Genomic DNA, 18,117 nt, shown 5'->3' with positions numbered 1-18,117 from the left:
AAGCACCCAAATTCACTTTTTTTCATGGAGCTCCTCACTATCTTCCCTACCTCTCTCCAGCCTAGCTGTTGCTTCATGTTCAAGAGGTGAGTGGTGTGACACTCCCAGCAGTCCTGCGGAGCCCAGGGGACTTGTCTGCTGTCATTTCCAAAGTAGATCAAATGTCACGCTCTTCAGTGGGGGTGTGGGTTGGGGACATTTCACCAAGGCAGGCAGCAAGGACACACCTGACATGTCAGTGAGGTGGAACCAGGCACCAAAACTTCTTCCTCATCTGCCTTAACCTACAACATGGTCTTACACACACACACACACACACACACACACACACACGTTCAGGGGCCAGTCATCATCATGGATTGAACAGCTGGAAGTGGGAGTCTTCATAATCCAGGGCCACCTGGCTCTTCCAGGTGCTGAGAACTCTGTCACCTCACGAAGTTGGGACAACTGCCTGATGCCCCCAGGAAATCCACTTCCGCTTTTTCTTTTTCCTCCTTCCTCTGACTTCGAATGTGACTTGTCATTTTAAAGCCACTCTTTTGTATTTCCTCTGGGAAATAACAAGCGTTTTGGTGTGTGTGTTGGGTGGGGAGATGGGGTGGGGGTGGGGGCTGGGAGTGCCACCAAGAATTCAGACGGTTTAAAAATACCACGCTGATTGCAGGCTTGTCTTCCTATGGTTGGGCAAATTAGGAGGCAAATTGGAGGGGAAGTTGGAACCTGCCCCCGGGCATAAGAAAGACCACTCAGTTTACTCAGCCCACAGTGGAGTTCGTGAACTCTTTCAAATGGTATGAAAAGATGATTTGGGGAGCATCCTTTGGGAATAACATCTGTATCTGAGTTTTTCTTTCTCTGCCTTCAGCAGGGTCAAAGTGACTTCCCATTTGACTCCAAGAATCTCAGATTTTTCTTTTAAGTCAAAATGAGATTCTGTGAGGTATCAGTACCACAGAGTGCCTTCCCCTAGGTCCTACCATCCACAGAGGCTGGGACAAGGAGAGCTTCTAGATTTCTGTCCTCTGGATCCACTCTCCTACTGGCTATAGTTGTTAAAAAAATATATCATCTTTGGGAGGTGATAGATGCAGGGTGATTACCACGTCTGGTTTATTATTAGTAATATTACAATTTGTGTTGTTGTTGCTGGGGCTTCACCACTCCAGACTGACTTTTTTTCCAGATAAAAAGAGACAGTGTGGGGGGTCGGGCGGTGGTGCAGTGGGTTAAGCGCATGCGGCGCAAAGCGCAAGGACCGGCATAGGAATCCCTGTTTGAGCCCCCGGCTCCCCACCTGCAGGGGAGTCGTTTCACAGGCGGTTCTTCTTCTAGCGTTTGCCTTCACAGGCAGTGAAGTAGATCTGCAGGTGTCTATCTTTCTCTCCCCCTCTCTGTCTTCCCCTCCTCTCTCCATTTCTCTCTGTCCTATCCAACAACGAACAACATCAACAATGGCAATAATAATAACCACAACAAGGCTACAACAACAAGAGCAACAAAAGGGGGGAAAATGGCCTCCAGGAGCGGTGGATTCATGGTGCAGGCACCGAGCCCAGCAATAACCCTGGAGGAAAAAAAAAAAAAAAGAGACAGTGGTCCCTACCTGTGAGGAGAAATCTTCATGAGTGGTGAAGCAGTGCTGCAGGTGTCTCCCTCTCTCCCTCTCTATCTTCCCTTTGGTTTTCAACTTCTCTCTGTCCTATTAAATAAAATAAATAAATAAATAAATTTAAGAGAGAGAGAGAGACACCTGTAGCACTGAAACTTTGCTCAGAGTGGTACGGGCCAGGCTTGAAGCTGGGTTGCATGCAAGGCAAAGCAGGCTCCCTTCCAGGTTGACTGCATGACATAGTTTATTTCTTTTCTTTTCTTTGCCTCCAGAGTTATCTCTGGGGCTCGGTGTCTGCACTATGACTCCACCATTTCTGGCAGCCATCTTTTTTTTTCCACTGTTGTGTTGTTGCTCTTGTTGTTGTTGTTGTTGTTAGATAGGACAGAGAGAGAAAATGAGAAGAGAGGGGAAGATAGAGCAGGAGAGAGAAAGATAGACACCTGCAGACCTGCTTCACTGCCTGTGAAGTGACCCCCCTTCAGGTGGAGAGCTGAGGGCTGGAACCCGGATCCTTGCACCGGTCCTTGTGTTTCTATGTACTATGTACACTTAGCCCAGCCTCCAGCATGACATAGTTTCTAAGTGTGGATCCTTGTAAATCAACATGTGCACAGACTACATTAAGTTCCAGAGTGTAGCTAACATTAAGCATTTCATTCTCTTGCCCAGGAGGTGGTGCACGGAATTAAACATCGGACTCTCAAACACAGTGTCTTCTGTGGGATCCCCAGCCATCTCATGGGCCAGAGTGATGCTGTCCCTTTAACAAATAAATAAAACATATTGAAAAGTCTGATTCCATCCTTCACTGTGCAAGTGACCCTTTGGCCTAATTCACTCACCCACCTTTTACCTTCCTCTCTAGCTCACCCACTTCTAGGTAATACTATCCACCCCCAGTAATAGGAAACACTAATGTGGAGAGATACAGGTATCCCCACAGTGATCATAGAATTATTTACATAGTCTCCACATGATCATTTTAAGTTTAAGAAACAGTATACGAGCTGGAAGATAGCTCACCTGGTAGATCGTATGTCTACCATGTGTAAGGCCATGGGTTTGAACCCCCAGAACCACATGGGCCAGGGGAAGATCCACAGATGTGGAGCAGTGCTGTGGGTTCTCTCCCTCTCTCCGGATTTGGCTTTCCACTTCCTCTCTATTTAAAATGAAAAAAAAAAAAAAGAAAAAGTTAGCCCATGAGAGTTGGACTCAAACATGTGTGAGATAGATTCTAAATACACACACACACACACACACACACACACACACACACACACACACACACACACGGGCTCAAGACTAAATTGAAGGATATAATCTATATTAGTCTATATGATAGTCTATATATACTCTATATTATAATCTATATATTGCACAGCTGGAAAGCTTATACAACTGTTTTTCCCATAGTCCCTTGAGGCTTTGATTGTGGCTAAGATTCCATGTTGGCCTGTTGAATACCCTGCTCAAAGTTCAGCCAGCAGAATGAAGTGTTGTTTCTGATGACAAAGTCCACAGGAGATGGGCTGGGTAGTACTGCTGCATTTGCTACCCCACTTCAACCTTCACCTCCAGAGGCAGAACACAAAGCATTCTGCAGAAGAATCAAGGCTGGCCCTGAGAGTCAACATTTCTGAGGTGACTTCCTGAGCTCTGGATGGCAACTAAGGGAAGGTGACCTACAGACAACATGTGTAGGGATGCCCCTGGATGCCCCTTCTCCCTGGCTGGAGCACCACTCTGACACCACTCATGGCTCCAGATGTCTGAAGTTATTCTTCCAAAAGTCCACTCTGTGTCTTGTGACTGGAGTCTCCAGTGAATGTCAGCATGCAATTCCTTGTAAGAAATCCCTTTCTGCTCAAGATACCTAGTGAATAGAAACTATTCTTTTCATTTCTTTCCTTTCCTTTTATTTTCTCTTCTTTTCTTCCTAACATTATTTATTATTTATTTATTTATTTATTTATTTATTTATTTATTTATTTTGTACCAGCTTTGGCTTATGGTGGTATGGAGGATTGAACCTAGGACACTGCAGCCTCAGGCATGAGAGTCTGTTTGCATAGCCATTATGCTATCTCCGCAGTCCCATTAAACATTCTTTCTTTAAAAGTATATTGCTGGAGTGATCTGGGAGATGGCTCAGTGGATAAAGCACTGAACTCTCAAGCATGAGATCCTGAGTTCAAGCCCCAGCAGCACATGTACCAGGGTGATATCTGGTTCTTCTCCTCTCCTCCTGTCTTTCTCATTAATAAAATCTTTTTTTTAAAAAAAGTATATTCTGGATAGAGACAGAAAAGAGGGAGGAAGAGACAGAGCACAAGAGAGAACTGCAGCACTGCTTCACCACTCACAAAGTTTCTCCCCTGCAGGTGGGGACTGAGGACTTGAACCCAGGGCCTTGTGTCGGCATTTAGAGTTTAAGCACCAAGAATGCTACTGTGTATCCCACAATACAAAGAAACGACTTTAGACTGCCTCACCAGATATTGAGGTGTGTGTGTGTGTGTGTGTGTGTGTGTGTGTGAGAGAGAGAGAGAGAGAGAGAGAGAGAGAAAGAGAGAGAGAACCTGTGTGTAATCACCTGTGTTTATAATGATCACTTTAACATATAAACAGAAAAATAGCACTATGTATTTTAATATGCGCTGAAATGTCCAGCAATGTAACTCTCCCACAACTTCAGAGGAGATGATATCACGCTCTGAAACTCCTCTGGGAATTGTTCATCTTGTCAAAAAAAGTCACATCTCCATTAGCAACACAGCTCATGGTCTTAGAGCCTGTCAGCCTGACACTCTTGGATCAGGCTAAATTTGTAGGTGTGATTCTAGATATTGGTGCAAGAGAAAAAACAAAACCAAAAAACTAATGAGTTCATTATGTCTTCTAGCCTAGACTTGTCTGAGTGATGGTATATTGGAATACACATTATTTTATTAAAAATTAAAGTCTTCTTTTTGTGTATTATATTTAAAGAATATTAATTATTTTGAAATTATGTAAAAGGTTATTTATGAGTTTTATTACAGGATTGATAAGGTAACTCTTTTGTTTTTAGGAAGTCCAGGCCTCAAGTCTGAACAATTTTACCAGTCAGTTGTGAGCTATGTTTTTTAAATTGTAGATATAGAAATGGGAGAGTGAGACACCCCAGAACTTCGCCCCAATGCTGTGGCACTGTCATGAGGTGCTAGGACACACCCTATGTGATGAACTATCTCTCTGGCACCTTATTTCAAGATATTTAAAAAAATGTTTTTTCAAGGAAGGTTTTGAGTCTAACAGGAACTGCTATATGGAAGCTTTCTTTAAAAAAAAAAAAAGATAGATATGGGAGTGGGCAGCAGTGCAGCGGGTTAAGCGCACATGGCACAAAGCATAAGGATCCCCTGGATCCCCACCTGCAGGGGAGTCGCTTCACAAGTGGTAAAGCAGGTCTGCAGGTGTCTGTCTTTCTCTCCCCCTCTCTTTCCCTCCTCTCTCGATTTTTCTCTGTCCTATCCAACAACAACACCATCAATAGCGACAACAATAAAGAACAACAAGGGCAACACAAGGGAATAAATAAATATTTTAAAAAATAAAATAAAGATATATGAATAATAATGATGGAGGGCTTAGTGCTAGAGTATATGTCTCGAATGAATAAGACCCAGGGTTAAATCTCTGGCACCACATACAGACAAGAAGATAACATGGCGGGGGGGGGGGGGGGAGGGGAGCACAGCGGGTTAACAGCACATGGCACAGAGTGCCATAAGGATCCAAGTTCGAGCCCCCAGCTCCCCACCTGCAGGGGGTTCACTTCACAGGCTGTGAAGCAGGTCTGCAGGTGTCTATCTTTCTCTCCCTCTCTCAGTCTTCCCCTCTCTCAGTTTCTCTCTGTCCTATCCAACAACAGCAGCAATGGCAGTAATAACAACAACGACAACAAAATGAAGAAAATGGCCTCCAGGAGCAGTGGATTCTTAGTGCAGGCACCAAGTCCCAGCAATAACCCTGGAGGCAGAAAAAGAAAAAGAAAGACAACATCATAAACCATGGAGTTGTGCTTTGATGTACTTGCCTGCCTCTCTCTCTCTAATAAAAACATTCAAAAATAAAGTTACTTGCTGATAGTTAAGAATAGTAATGGGATTTTGCAGTTCTAAGGTGAATGGGGAAAAAAATAAGTTCTTTCTTAGTTTCGGCCTATGATCTTAAGTTTTTATTCTGATTTTCAGAATGCCCCTTTCATATACTTCAAGGTGCTTTCAGTAATGTCTGGAAGGGAGAGGAGTTTGGAGATAGCATGATGGTTATGCAAAGAGACTTTCCTGCCTGAGGCTACAAAGTCAATCTGCAACATCACCATAAACCAGAACTGAGTAGTTCTCTGCTAAGTAAAAAAGAGCAAGGAAAGGGGAGCAGGAGAGGAAGGGAAGGGAAGGAATGGGAAAGGAAGGTGCATTACAGGACTTGTGAGTAAAACTTCTTCCCAGCAACCCGAAGTGAGGTCTGTGATTGTCACTGGTTCAGGTGACACGGCAGAGCATGCTAGCCCCTCCCCCCCCACCTACCTGTGAATCTCCACCCCCTTGTTATAGTGTTAATGCAGGGTTGGGGGTTGATTACTGTAAAAAATGGCGACTAATCCCTAGCACTGCTAAAACGGTATCATCTGTTTTCCATCTACACCATGCCTCAGCCTCACGTGAGCTTAATGTGCAGCTTGGCGATACGAGAATCCAGCATGAAGCCCAGCCAGTCTATCTTGGCGTTACTCTCGATCGCACTCTGTCATTTCACGAACATCTCATAAAAACTGCAGCAAAGGTGGGCGCGAGGAATCACATCATTGCAAGACTGGCCAGCTCCTCATGGGGCGCGAGCACTTCCACACTACGATCATCATCTCTGGCATTATGCTATTCCACTGCAGAATACTGTGCCCCAGTATGGTTCCGTAGCCCCCATGTCCATTATATTCCTCCATGAGGATAATTTCTGGAACCATCCGTTCCACCCCAGTTCCATGACTGCCAGTTCTTAGCAACATCGCCCCACCAGATATTCGTCGGGATGCGGCATCATCTAAGATCATTTCCCACGTCTACGCTCGACCGGACCTGCCAATCTCCGCTGATATCTTCACCCACCCTGTCCAACGCTTGACGTCTCGTCACCCAATCTGGTCCCCTACACCTACACTGAACTTCTCTATTCCAGTCTTTTGGAAACAGAGCTGGCAGTCAGCTGAGGTAAAGAACAAACACCTCATCGCAGACCCCTGCAAGCGTCAACCCGGCTTTGACCTAGCACGTTATGATCGGGCCCTCCTCAATCGCTATTGAACAGGCCATGGCTGGTGCGCCGCTATGTTCCATCGCTGGGGAGCCAGAGACGACCCGAACTGCCCCTGCGGCTACAGACAGACTCTGACCCACATAGTCAACGACTGCCACCTCTCCAGATTCCAAGGAGGTCTCGAGGCTTTGCATCAGGCTCAACCTGACGCTGTTGACTGGCTACGGAAGAAGGGCCAACGCTAGAAGAAGAAGAAGGGGGTTGAACCTAGGGTCAAAGATGCACAAAGATTCATTGTTAAACCCCTTGCGACTCAGTTTCCTCAGCTGTTAGATGAGGTTGATGGCAGCTGTCTCAGGCTTTCTGTATTGGGAGAGGTGACTGTGTTCCTGCAGGGCCCAGAACAGTCACTAGGAAGGCACTCAGTGTTCATTTCTTTCCCCGCTCTCCCGATCTCACCCTTCATACAAATCATTGCCACCAGAGACGCAGTTTCTACAGAGTTTCTCCTGAATGGAGAAACTCAGAAATGATAACACACCTCAGACATCACTGGCTGGTGTCGTATGCTTTACATTGGCTTGTTCTAGCCCTCCCCCCCCCCCCAAGAGAATTGGATCAGGCCTGCTAATTTCGCGGCCCGCTTGGCCCCGCCCCAAAGGAACCCCGGGAGAGGGTTCCTGAGTTCGAGAGTGCCAGAGTTTCAGAGGGCTCTCAAGTACGAGAGTTCCAGAGTGCCAGAGTGCCAGAGTGCCAGAGTTCCTGAGTTCCTGAGTTCGAGAGTTTCAGAGTTACAGAGTAAGAGAGAGTGCCAGAGAGACAGAGTTCCTGGGTTCCTGAGTTCCAGAGTAAGAGACGGTTCCTGAGTTCGAGAGTAAGGGAGAGTGCTTGCGCCGCCGCAAAGAGACAGCGGAGTTCTGTTTGGTGATTAGTTTGTCTTAGTTTATGAATCGTTGTTCCTGAATAAAGAAATACAGCTGCCCTGCCCAGCCGTTGTCTCCACGTCTCTGTTACCCGCCCGCGAAGCCAACCCGGCCGGCAAGAGCCTCCGAATTTTAACAACAGGCTGGGATTAAGCAAATAGTGTTATTCTACAATTCATGCACTTTGCTCACTGTATCCCTCAGCCCAGGGGAACAGGACCTGCAGCTGGCAGGTGGACATTTTCTGGGAAGTCCGGGGCTTTCATTGTGCTCAGAGGGGACTGCGCTCTTCAAGGTTAGAAATAGCTGGTGGAGAGGCCGTGGTGGCTTAACCTATAGAACATATATGATACCATTCATGAGGATCTGAATTCAAGCTCCTGGTCCATACCTGCAGGGGAAGGGGGAAGCTTCAGGAGCAGTGGTGCAGCTCTGTGGGTGTCTCTCCTTCTCTTTCTCTCTGTCACTTTGTCTCCCACTCTCTCTCTATAAAAAAAAAATAGCCACCAGAAATTGTGGAGTCGTGCAGTCACTGAGCCCCACTGATCACCCTAATGGAAGAGAGAGAGAGAGAGAGAGAAGAAGCTAACTGAACAAAATAGGAAAAAAAAAATTTCTGAAAGGAGCAACAGCAGAATAAAACCAATATTTCTTTAACTTTCTTGTATTTTTTTATTTCTTTTTATTAGGGGATTAATGGTTTACAGTATTTTATACATGTGTAAAATTTCTCAATTTTCTGCAAAACACTCTCAGTCCAGCCTAGGTCCTCCGTCCTCCTCCGCCATCATGCACCAGGGCCTGAAATTCCCTCTGCCTCTGCCCAACCCCCGCCCCCCCAACACCCCCCCCCCACACACACACCATCTTTTACTTTGGTGTAATACACCAAATCTTTAATTTTCACACACACTCTCTTTCTCTCCAGGGGAGCTATTTCACTCATCCTTTCCTAATGTTTTTAAAGAAATCTAGAAAGAAAACTTAAGTATCTGACCCAGGCAATTCCTTATTTAAAGATTCTTTATCTAAATAATGCACTCACATAATAATTCTGCACAGTCTTCTATCTTAATGATTTTTATGTTTTATTTATTATTGGATAGAGACAGAGGAATCAAGAAGGAAGGGTCGATAGTGTGGGAGAGACACAGAGAGACATCAGCATCACTGCTTCACTGCTATGAAGATTCCTCCTTGCAGGTGGAGACTGGGTCCTTGCATATGTGCTCAACCAGGTCCACCATTGCTTGGCCTCATTTTAATGATTTTAGAGAACCAAGAAAATGTTCTCCAAATATGTAAAGCTAGCACCCCACAGAAGAACAATGATATAAGGTCTTTAAGGATTGTGAGGGGCAGGTAAACAAATAGACTGAATACTTATCCAAAATCAAGCTTTGGGTTGGAGAGAGGCAGAGTGATTAGTTTGGGGATGAGGAAAAGCAGGCCATGGGGATCCAGTGCTGGTGGTCTAAGCACAGTGACAGGAGCTGCTCTCACTCCCTGAGATGTAACAATTTTGAGGGAACACACAGGGAATTTTAATCTGAAAATGACCTTAGTTCTTCTTCTTCTAGCGTTTGCCCTTCTTCCGTAGCCAGTCAACAGGTCAGGTTGAAAGCTGTCAGGAGCTGCTTGTTGCTGGCTTTGAAAGTGACTGAGATCCATGTGGATTCAGTCGGCTAGGAAGGATCGTCAGTTTCCCCAATGAATGGGTACTCACGGGATGCACCACGAGAAGGTCGATCCAATGCATCCCATAGTAATAACTCTCTTCTACTTCCTTTTACTCTCAAATAGCCAAAGTTTTGCTGTACCGCCCCCATCTAGCTAAGAACTTTCTGTTATAACGTTTACAAAGTGATAAAAGTAATGCTTATATTTATTTTTTAAAAATTGGATATTATGTCGAGTCCCCAACTCCCCACCTGTGAAAAATAAAGATAATAAAAATAATAAAGCACATAGGCCCACCTGTGAAACATTCTTGTCAAATTTTTAAAAATATTTTTAAAGTTTCTGTTTAATTTATTATTTATTGGAGAGGGACAGAAATAAATTGGAAAGAAAGGGAAAGATAGATAGAGACAGAGACATAGAGAGACATGGAGACAGAGTTAGAGAGATCAGCACCATTGATTAGTAGCTCATGAAGCTTCCCTCCATGCAGGTGGGGACCAGAAACTTGAACCTTGAAAGTTGGAACATGTGCCTTCAACTAGGTGTGCCCTTTGCCCTCTTGCTAATTTTTTAAGAAAGATAACTGAATACAAACCTATGAAGCTTCCAGGGCCGAATCGCTGTTTAAAGGACATACTGGAGGTAGAGTGAGAAACAGAACCACAGAGAAGTAATTACCACAAGAAAGCCTACTACACAGATGACTCAATTTCTTAAAGAAGTGGCATAAAACAAGAAAGGGAACTCTAATTTATTGAAAAATATGTGTAGAGACTTAATAATTACATACAATCTGAGGGAACTTTTTGGATGCTGGGTACAACAATAACTGGACATATCTAATCATGGACATATCTAATCATCTAATATTGCATGATATTAGAGTAATTTTCCTAGGAATTAAAATGGGACAGTTAATGTGTAAACAATTCTTTATCTGCGAACAATTCATATTTAAGCATCTACAAGTGGACACAGATATGTCTGTGGGTTTTTTTTTTTAATATTTATTTATCCATTCCCTTTTGTTGCCCTTGTTGTAGTTATTATTATTGTTGTTATTGATGTTGTCATTGTTGGATAGGACAGAGAGAAATGGAGAGAGGAGCGGAAGACAGAGAGGCAGAGAGAAAGACAGACACCTGCAGACCTGCTCCACCACTTGTGAAGTGACTCCCCCGCAGGTGGAAAACCAGGGGCTCGAACCAGGATCCTTATGCCAGTCCTTGCGCTTTGCGCCACCTGCGCTAAACCAGCTGTGCTACCGCCCGACTCCCATGTCTGTGGTTTTATGTAACTCCAGCAAGGGGGCTAGGCAGTGGCACACCCAGTTGAGCACATATATTACTATGCACAGGACCCATGAGGGGAAGCTTCATGAGTGGTGAAGCAAGTATGTAGGTGTCTATCTTTCTCTCTTCTCTCTCTCTGTTTCTCCTTTCTCTCTCTCTCCCTCTCTCATGCTCTCTGTCCAAAATAAAATAGAAAGAGAAAAAAAAAAAGGAAAGAACTGGCCACTGGGAGCGGTGGATTCATAGTGCTGGAACTTAGCCCTAGCATTAACCCTGGCAGCAGTAATATGCATTAAACACTCCAGCAAAACACGTAGTTAGGGGAGGGTGACATCTGCCAAAATGATTATAAATGAGAAGCTGGATGGCCAACACTAGAAGTTCACTGTGTGTTATGTTGGAAAATTTCTATAGTGATATGTAAAAATAAGTATACTAGGGTGGTACTAAAAGATTTTATTGTGAGGGTCAGGCTGGCGTCCCTACCTTAGTGGTAAGCAGCAGCGCGTTCTGCAAAATTGTCCTGAGTCCTTTGAAATTGACAGCCAAGGACATCAGCAATATGGCCCTGTGATTGTGCACAGGGAGAATTGGTCACCCAACACTTTTCTGGTGCCCCAATAAACACTTAGAGTGCTTCTCTCTCTTTCTCTTTTTTAAATTTTTTAATTATCTTTATTTATTTATTTATTTATTGAATAGAGACAACCAGAAGTCAAGAGGGGATAGGGTGATAGAGGGAGAGAAACAGAGAGATACCTGCAGCACTGTTTCACCTCTCGAAAAGCTTTCCTCCTCCTGCAGGTGGGTGTTGGGGGCTTAAACCTGGGTCCTTGCACTGGGTCCTCGTGCTCAACCAGGTGCGCCACCACCCAGCCCTGAGTGTTTGTCTCTTTTTTTAAGAGTAAATTCTAGGTTTTCACTGCAACCTATAGATTCAAAACAGCAGAAGATTCAATTCTTTTTTGTTTGTTTGTTTGTTTGTTTGTTCTTTTAGATTTCCCTTCTGAAAGGGAGAGGGATTTTAGCATACCATACATCAAAGGGTGAATAGTCAAAATAAATAAAATTCAAAAAATCTCAGAAATAGCTGGGCAGTGTCATACCTGCTTGAGCATACATATTACCATGCACAAGTATCTGGGTTCAATCCCATATTCCCACCCGTAGGGAGGAAGAAGCTTCACGAGCAGTAAAGCAATGTTGCAGAGGTCTCTTTCTCTCCCTCTCTGTATCCCCCTCCCTTTTCAATTCCTCTCTGTCTTATCAAATAAAAGAAAGGGGGAGGGGAAAAAGCAACCAGTGGGAGCAGTGGATTTGTTGTGCAGGCAGCAAGTCACAGCACTAACCCTGGTGATGATGAAAAGAAAAATAAATAAAACAAAAAAAGCACAAAAAACAAAAGTAAAAAATTCTTTTTAAGCATTGAAAAATGGGAAAAGGGAGCCAGAAGGATAGCTCACCTTGGAGGGTGCCTACACTCCCATGCATGCAACTCAGCCTCAAGCCTGGTCCTTATTGCACTGGAGGAAGCTTTGAAGTTGTGGTGTTTGTCAGCCTATCTGTCTGTCTGTCTATCTATCTATTTATCTATCTACCTATCTACCTATCTGAAAAAGCTGGCCTATAGTGGTGAAGCTCTGACAAAAGTAAAAGAGGGGTAGGGGGAACTCTGAACAGACTCCTCATCAAAGAAGACATCCAGACGGCCAACGGGCATATTCAAGCATGGTCAAGGTCACTGACTATCAGAGAAATGCAAATCCAGAAGAATGACCTACCACTTCACACCTGTCAGGGTACGCAGATATCTTCGCCCACCCTGTCCAACGCTTGACATCTCGTCACCCAATCTGGTCCCCTATGCCTACACTGAACTTCTCTGTTCCAGTCTCTTGGAAACAGAGTTGGCAGTCAGCTGAGGCAAAGAACAAACACCTCATCACAGACCCCTGCGAGCGTCAACCCGGCTTTGACCTAGCACGTTATGATTGGGCCCTCCTCAATCACTATCGAACAGGCTATGGCCGGTGCACCGCTATGTTCCATCACTGGGGAGCCAGAGACGACCCGAACTGCCCCTGCGGCTACAGACAGACTATGACCCACATAGTCAACGACTGCCACCTCTCCAGATTCAAAGGAGGTCTCAAAACTTTACATCAGGCTCAACCTGATGCTGTTGACTGGCTACGGAAGAAGGGCAAACGCTAGAAGAAGAAGAACCTGTCAGGGGGTTACATTCTTAGAAGAAAACCAAACTGTCCAAAAGAGTTTAAGAACCAAAATAGGTTCCTGAAATTTTTTTGGGGGGGAATTCTAAACTGGGGTATTTACTCAGCTAATCTCATGAGTGATTAAGTTCCCCCCTTATGACAGGTTTTTCATCCTTAATGATAACAACAACAAAAAAAAAGTCAGATGAAATATCTTCCAAAAGTGGAGTGGGAGTGAGGGACACATTATCTTCCAGAAGTTTATGTAGCTAACAAACAGGGCATGGAAAGTACTGATTCTACTGGATTGAACTTGAGTTACAAGCTGAGATTGACCAAGAGCATTTGATGGGGTGGGGAGGAACTTATTTATAAAACAAAGGACAGAACCTGAGAGTATTAAAATAAGTGGAATCAGCAAATATTGTATGATTCCATTTATAAGTATCTAAACTAGACAGATTGAGATGGGATGGGGAAGGGGACGACAGTGGTTAGCAGGAACTAGGAGAAGGGAGGAGAAATGCATCATTGATTAATGGAGAACTGAAGTCCAGTTTGGGATGATGAATTATGAACTGTGTTGGCAATGAACGGTGGTGAGGGTTGTCTGACACTGTGAATGCCCTGAGTACCACTGGTCTGTATCCTTAAAACTGGCTAAAGTGGCATGTTATGTATGCGCCACCACAATCAAAAGCAAACACATGGAGAAGAGGAGGGAAGAAGAGTAGTAGGCGGTGGGCTGACTTCCTGCCTTACTTAGCTCATTGGCCTCACAAATGATGTCCTCTGTGGCAGTGTCATGAATAACAAAGGACTTCTAGCTCATTTCTGTCAAACCACAGTCTCTTTTATAGTCTGGTGGTTTACAGACTTGGGTGGGCATCCTACCTGGATTAGGAAAACACAGGTTTTGAGGAGGTAACGCCTGAGCATTTGCTTTTGTACCACTTTCCCAGGTGATGTTCATGCTTCTGCTCTGGACAAAGCAACCTAAGTACTGCAATGGAAACGGGCTGGCAAAATAGCTCACTTGGAGAGCTGCTTGCTCATGTCTGCAACCCAAGTTCAAGCCCGACCCCTACACCATTTAAGAAAGCTTTGGTGCTGAGGTCTCTTTCACTCTCTGCCTCTGTCTAAAAAAGCAAAAAGAAGGAGGAGAGGGAACTACAATGGGAATCTAGTACACTCTCTCCATTGTTAAAAGAAAGAATAAATAAGACCCTGAAATGTTTCCCTAGTTGCCAGTCTAAAATAGTTGTCTTTTCAGATGCAATCAAAGAAAATCCAACACAAATGACCAAAAGTGAAAGAGGCTGGAAAGATAGTCCAGTGTGCTAGAGCATAGGACTTGCAAGCTTGCCAGCCCTGGTTTCTCCCTGGCTATATGTTAGAGCTGAGCAGTTCTCTGGTTTCCCTTTCTCATAAAAAAAAAAAAAAAAAAAAAACTCTCCTAGTTTCTCATAAACTGAAACAAATCTTTCAGAAAATGACATTTAGTAGTTGCAATAAATAGGAAGTTCTGTGGCAGAGCCTTCTTCAGGCACTGTTTGATTAACCACATTCTCAGAATTATGGGTCTGGTTTTATTCTGGGTTAAAACAAATTGTGCCTTAAGACTATCAGTGAATTTCTCAAGAGAAACCCTACAACCCCTGTGAGAATGGCCCACAGCAACAAATCAAGAAATGTCAAGAGTAGGCAAGGATGTGGAGAAAAACGAATCATGCCACTGTGGGTGGGAATGCAAACTGCTATATCTCGTGTGGAAAACAGCTTGGTGAGCCCTTAAACAAACAAATGGAAAAACCTTATACCTCAGTAATACCACTCACAGGCATATATCCAAAGAACATGGAAGAAGCACTCATTCAAATGAATATGTGCACCTTTATGTTCTTAGCTTTATGTTCACAATAGCCAAGTTGTGGAAACTAAATGCCCATTGACAGATGTTGTAAATGAAGTCCAATTAAAATGACGTATCAAGGCAAAAAATAAGGAGTTGAAGCAAGGCATTTATTCTTTTGCAAAAGGGCGTGCGGCCAACAGTGGCTGTCAGGCAGCAGCGCACCCCCTCCACCCTTCTCCCATCTTTCATACCTGACACAGATCTGTCTCTTCCATCCCTGGGCTGGGCTTCAGAGCTTACAATCTCCCCATTGCCTAAATAAGGAAAGAAAGAGAGTCTGAGGGTCTCTGCTGGAGGATTAGCAAGCACTGCAAGGAGGTGACCAATTGTTATTGATCAGTTTTGAATATAAAACTACTGGCTACTGGTGGTCATAGATAACATTTGATAAAAAGAGTTTTTGTACTAAACAGTTGTGTTCATGTTCTTTTAAAGAGAAGACCTAAGCATCTCTCACAGCAGAAAACTGGACAAAGAAATGATGGCATTTATAGTCCATGGAACATAGCTCTGATGTTGATTTTTGCCTTTCCTCCTTGGATAGACCACAAACCCTTCGATGGGTGAATACACAGTTCTGTTCCTACTCTGTATATCCCCACCAGAAAGTCACTGTAATTTTTGGGCTTGTGCCCATACTCTCTCCAAATGTCATTAGTCATATCCTCCTCCTGCCTGTTTCGGCCTTGAACAGGCAGTCATTATGATGAAGCCAGGCCTATTCCAGAATGCCATGAGAACCACAGTGTCGGGCTGTCACAGCTCCGGAGCTGGAAATGTGAAAGGCTGATCTGGGCCTGGCGGGCACCGTCTCTGTGAGTCATTGTGGAAACACTGTCCCTGGGTGATGCTGGCAAGCCCATCTGTCAGATGAGGCCCTGACCCCCTGACATCTTCAAATGCTTCCTAATGTGTGGCGTGTTGGGCCTTCCTGTCTGGTCTCCTGGTTACATTAAAATTTGGGTTGTTTTATTCTATTTTGGGCTCTCCTGCAGTTTCTAGTGTGTTAAAAAAAACACAATTTTTCATATTGCAAAAATAATACATATTCATTTGCAGAAATTGAGCAAGCCAGGAATACACACACTGACAGTCAGACACACTACACACACACACACACACACACACATAAAATTCTACCACTCAGGAACAGAGGTTTTTTTTCTTTTTATTATTACATTTCTTTAAAATACGACTTAGCTTGTAGTCTATGCAGTGCTTTTGTAAGCTCTAGTTTCTTCCTTTTAAAACTCTTTTTTTTAATTTTCTTTCTTTTTTTAATATTTATTTTATTTATTTATTCCCTTTTTGTTGCCCTTGTTGTTTTATTGTTGTAGTTATTATTGTTGTTGTCATTGTTGGATAGGACAGAGAGAAATGGAGAGAAGAGGGGAAGACAGAGAGGAGGAGAGAAAGATAGACACCTGCAGACCTGCTTCACCGCCTGTGAAGCGACTGCCCTGCAGGTAGGGAGCCGGGGGTTCGAACCGGGATCCTTATGCCGGTCCTTGTGCTTTGCGCCACCTGCGCTTAACACGCTGTGCTACAGCCCGACTCCCCCTTTTAAAACTCTTACAGGGTAACTCACACAGTCACCATGTAAAAAAACATAAATTTGGATCATTTTTGGGCTAGAGGGGAACTTACGTAAGACTAACTAGTCTGACAGAGGTTTTCTAAAGATGAGAAAAGAAGGAAAATAATTTACCCAACTCATGAGCTATAGAGGCAGGAACAGAGGCCTGAATTTTTGTCCTGGACATTCCTACATTGTGACCTCCCTTGACTGTACTCATCTTCAGACAAGAGGAGAAGGACTTTGGCTGGAAGGAAATGCAGATGAAGTTTCCGGGTTCACTGAATAAGAAATCTGCACGTCTTCTGACCCTTGAGTTAGGAAACTAACGTCTTTATATTCATTCCCTATAAGAACATTTATAATTTGAAGTGGTGGGGAGAGAAAGGGGGAAATTCTTTCCCATGAAAATGTAATTTAAAAATTATGTAATTATCATTTGGAAATTTAAAAGAAAATAAAAATCATTGCTAGTAAGTGTACCTGTTTTGTTTTCTTGCACAGATGCAAAATGGCAGCATATATACGAGGTTACAGAAGCATTTCAGCATTATTCAGGTTAGAAAACAACTGGAAATTGCTAATGTCCATTGATAGGGAACTGGCAAAGTAAAATGCGACCTGCCTATACAATGGAGTGCTACGTATAAAAAAAAAATGGCGATCTTGTTTTTTAATATATAGGAACATCCTAAAATGTAGCATATCCAATCCATCAGTGAATTAAGAATAATACTTTATTGCCAACTAAAGATAGGATTGGCCCTAATTAAAGGGACAAAAATATTCTTTTTTTTTTTGCCTCCAGGGTTATTGCTGGGGCTCCGTGCCTGCACTACGAATCCACTGCTCCTGGAGGCCATTTCCCCCCTTTTGATGCCCTTGTTGTTACTGTTGGATAGCACAGAGAGAAATCGAGAGAGGAGGGGAAGACCGAGAGGAGATAAAGACACTTACAGACTTGCTTCACCGCCTGTGAAGCAACACCCCCCTGCAGGTGGGGATGGGGGAATGGAACCCGGATGCTTACTCCCATCCTTGCGCTTGGTGTCATGTGCACTGAACCAACTGCCACCCCCTACTGTTTTTTTTTTTTTTTTTTTTTTACCAGAGCACTGGTCAGCTCTGGTTGATGGTGGTGTGGGACTTTGGAGCCTTAGAAATGAGAGTCTCTTTGCATAACCATTATGCTATGCAAAACTATTCTGGTGAGAGACATAGGAAAAGCTGTTGACAACATTTAATGATGAAAGTCCTCACTTAAACTGCCTTGCGAGCTGAAATCAGAAGGCAATCTTTGGTTAAAGTATGTGATAGTTATTAGCACCATTAGACCGAACTTTCTGGTTTTCCCTCTTTTCTAGCACAATATGTGGTAGAAAGACTTTGGTTTCGATTGTGGAAAAAAATTAAATTGCAGCGCCAGACAGTGGCACACCAGTTAAACACACACATTACAGTGAGTAAGGACCTGGCTTCAAGTCCCTGGTCCCCACCTGCAGGAAGAAAGCTTCATGAGTGGCAAAGCAAGGACTGCAGGTGTCTCTCTGTCTCTTTCCTTCTCCATTCTCAATTTCTTTTTGTCTCTATCCAATA

The sequence above is a fragment of the Erinaceus europaeus genome, chromosome 20 (genome assembly GCF_950295315.1).
Source record: "Erinaceus europaeus chromosome 20, mEriEur2.1, whole genome shotgun sequence".
In the NCBI taxonomy this organism is placed as follows: domain Eukaryota; kingdom Metazoa; phylum Chordata; class Mammalia; order Eulipotyphla; family Erinaceidae; genus Erinaceus; species Erinaceus europaeus.
Note: the sequence above shows the minus strand (reverse complement) of the source record.